Here is a 4,207-nt window from a genome sequence, read left to right as displayed (position 1 = left end):
ACCTTAGTCCTCACGCTGACATCTTTACTCTTCAAGACTTTAAAAAGGTCTTGTGTAGCAGATTTTCCTAATGCAGTATGCCGTTTGATTTCTTGACTGCTGCTTCTGCAAGTGTTGATAGTTGATCCAAGAAAAATGAAGTCCTTGACAACTTCAATCTTTTCTCCATTGATAAGAATGTTCTTTATTGGTCCAGTTGTGAGGATTTTTGTTTCCGTGACACTGAGATGTAGTCCATTCCCAAGGCTGTGCTCTTTGATCTTCATCAGTAAATGTTTTAAGTTCTCTTCACTTTTAGCAAGCAAAGTTGTATCATATGCATATCGGAGGTTGTTAATAAGTCTTCCTCCAATCCTGTTGCCGCATTTTTCTTCATATAACCCAGTTTTTCAGATTATTTGCTCAGCATACAGGTTGAATAAGTGTGGTGAAAGAATACAACCCTGTTGCACACCTTTCTTAATTAAGAAATTAATTTAAGCTATTCAGTGTTCCCATGTTCTGTTTGAACAACTGCCTCTTGGACCAGGTATAGATTTTTCATGAGAACAATTAAGTGTTCAGGAATACTCATACTTCACAATGTTGTCCATAGCTTGTCATGATCCAAGAATTGAAAGCCTTTGCATAGTCAATAAAGCACAGGTAAACATCTTTCTGATATTCTCTGCTTTCAGCCAAGATCCATCAGACATCAACTATGATATCCCTCATTCCACGGCCTCTTCTGTATCAGGCTTGAACCTCTGGAAGTTCTTTGTCAATGTATGCTTGCAGCTGTTTCTCGCATGGGATTTCAAGGAGATAGTCTGATGATTTTCACATTCCATTTGGTTACCTCTCTTTGGAATGGGCACAAATACAGATCTTCCCAATCAATTGGCCAGATAGTAGTCTCCCAAATTTCTTGGCATAGATGAGTGAATGTCTCCTGTACCACCTCACTTTCTTGAAAGACTTCAATTTTCATTCTATCAATTCCTGGTGCCTTGTTCTTTGCCAATTCCTTCAATGAACCTCGGACTTCATCCTTCAGTATCATTGGCTCTTGATCATATGCTACCTCTTGAAATGGTTGAACATGAACCATTTCCTTTTGGTACAGGGACTCTGTGTATTCCTTCCATTTTCTCTTGATGCTTTCTGAATCATTCAATAATTTTCCCAGAGAATTTTTCAATAATGAAAATCAAAACTTGATTTTTTTCTTCAGATCCCCAGCTTGTGAAATGCTGAGTGTGTTCTTCGTTTTTGGTTTTCTGATTCCAGATCTTTGCACAGCTTCTTGTAATATTTGTCTTTATCTTCTCGAGCTGATCTTTGAAATTTTCTATTCAGCTCTTGGACCTCCTTATTTCTTCCATGTGCTTTAGAATCTCTATGCTGGAGAGCAATTTCAGTGTCTCTTCTGACATCCATTTTGATCTTTTCCTTCTTTCTTGTCTTCTTAGTGATTTTTTGCTTTCTTCATGTGTGATGTTCTTGATGTCATTCCACAACTCTTCTGGTCTTCAGTCTTTAGTGATGAATGTATCAAATCTGTTATTCAGATGTTCTCTAAATTTAGGTGGGATATATTCAAGGTCATATTTTGGCTCCGTGGACTTGTTTTCATTTTCTTCAGCTTCAGTTTGAATTTGCATATGATGGTCTGTTCCACAGTCTGCCCCTGGCCTTGTTTTGACTGATGATATGGAGCTTTTCTATCGCATCTTTCCACAGATGTAGTCAATTTAATTTCTATGTATTCCATCTGGTGAGCTCCATGTGTATAGTCATCTCTTACGCTGTCAAAGAAGGTATTTGAAATAAACAAATCATTGATTTTGTAGAATTCTATCATGTGTTCTCCAGCATCATTTCTATCACCAAGGCCATGTTTTCCAACTACTTGTCCTTCCTCTTTGCTCCCAACTTTCGCATTTCAATCACCAGTAATGACCAATACATCTTGATTGCATGTTTGATCAATTTCGGATTGAAGAAGTGGGTAGAATTCTTCTAGTTCATCCTAACTGGCTTTAGTGGTTGGTGCATAAATTTGAATAATAGTGGTATTAACTGGTTCCCTGTAGGTGAATGGATACTATCCTATAACAGATGGCATTGTACTTCATGACTGATCTGGATATGTTCTTTTTGACACTGAATGCAACACCATTCCTCTTCAATTTGTCATTCCCTGCATAGTAAACCATGTCGTTGTCAGATTCAAAATGGCCAATACCAGTCCATTTCAGCTCACTAATGCCTAAGATATTGATGTTTATGCATTCCATTTCATTTTTGACAACTTCCAATTTTCCCAGATTCATATTTCATACATTCCATGATCAGATTTTCAATAGCTGTTTCTCTTCATTTTGAGTTGTGCCCCATCAGCAAATGAAGGTCCTGTGGGCTTTTCTCCCGTGGGCTTTATTCCATTCGCGTCATCATGTTCAACTCTTCTTTGAGGAGGCAGCTCTTCCCCAGTTGCATTTTGAGTGCCTTCAACCTGAAGGGCTCATTTTCTGGCACTATATCTGACAGTGTTTCTCTGCTATTCATAAGGTTTTCAGTGACTAAATATTTGGAAGTAGTTCGTTACTCCTTCTTCCTAGTCTGTCAGCTCATCTGAAACCTGTCCAATACGGGTGACCGTGCTGGCATTTCAAATACCAGTGACATAACTTTCAGAATCACAGCAACTCACAAGCCACCACAGTACAACAAACTGACAGTCGAGTGGTGTAGTTTTAAAAGTAGCTACTGAGAAAATACTTTAATTTTGTTGTTTGTGTGTTTTTTTTTTAAAGCTAAAGTGGATAGAGAAAAATACTGTTAACTGATGGTACAAGGAGGGGATTATAATCAATGTAATGAAACAAGGTATATGATTTGTTGAATGTAAAACTGATGATATGCCCTGTAAACTTTCACACAATCCACAATAAAAACCTTAAATAATAATAATAATAATAAGTAATAACGGACTTTTCAACATTTACATTGCAAAATATACAATAAAATGACAAACAGTGTCTTAGTGTTGTTAAGTGCAGTCAAGTCTGATCTGATTCATAGCGACCCTGTGTAGGGTTTCTGAAGCTGTAAATGTTTGCAAGAATAGAAAGCCTTATTTTTCTCCCACAGAACGACTTGTAGAATCAATCAACAAATCCTGTGGTTCAAAGTCCAGTGCTTATCCTACCAAGTCACCTGTTTCTCCAAGAGTTGTCTAATAAAGAATCAAAAAGAAAATCTACTAACCTACAAATATTTTAATAATACATTGTGTTATACCCAGTGAAAAGAGAGTTTGCTACTACAGGAACTTCTGTAGGAATAGAAAACAAAGAAGCTTGTAAATCAAGGGAAAAAAAGAAAATAAAAACTGACTATAGGAAGCAATACAAATAATACCTCATTTGTTTTGAAAAAAAATATGATCCCCCAAAGAAAAGGCAAGATAACAAGATTAGATGAAAATCTTTCCAACATCCTTGAAATATGTTTTTTTCTGAAATATTCTGAATTTATATTAAATTTGCTTTTAAATTCCATCATGAGATTAAACTTTCTGTTCATAATACTAACAGGATCATGAACTTATAGGAGCCATAGTGTTCCTGGGACTTTTAGTTTTACTTTTCTGAGAGAAATTAATAAAGACTTTCTCTCATGTTTCTGCATACTATGTGTGGCACTATGGGGTAATTCACTGGACTGCAAGGTCGGTTTGAACTGCAAGATCAGGGATTCAAATTCAATAGCAGCTCCTTGAGAACACTATACAGGGTCACTATGAGATGGAACTGACTCGAAGGCATTAACAACAACACCAACATGAGGTAGAGAAAAGTGATATTAAACTTCTTTAGTTAAATTTAACTTTCTCTAATTACTTTATTATGAACATCTTCTAAATTCTTTTCTCTTGTAAAAGTAGTTTCTAAACTTTTCTGTTTTATTATCTTAAATAACTTGATTTTTTTGGTCTAATTTCTTTAAATCATAAGATTTATGCTTATTGTATAATGTAAATTGAATATAGTTTCATGTTGGGTTAGTTTTCCTAAGACTTTTTATAACACTGGAAATTCAATAAAGGTATAACACATAGAATTAATAAAATACATTGGGGGAAAAATTCATAATTCTAAATCAAAGAGAATCTTGATTTACAGAAATAATTTTTCATTACTAAAACTTACAATAAATTTGA

This window comes from Chrysochloris asiatica, unplaced genomic scaffold (genome assembly GCF_000296735.1).
Source record: "Chrysochloris asiatica unplaced genomic scaffold, ChrAsi1.0 scaffold00003, whole genome shotgun sequence".
Classification (NCBI taxonomy): Eukaryota; Metazoa; Chordata; class Mammalia; order Afrosoricida; family Chrysochloridae; genus Chrysochloris; species Chrysochloris asiatica.
Note: the sequence above shows the minus strand (reverse complement) of the source record.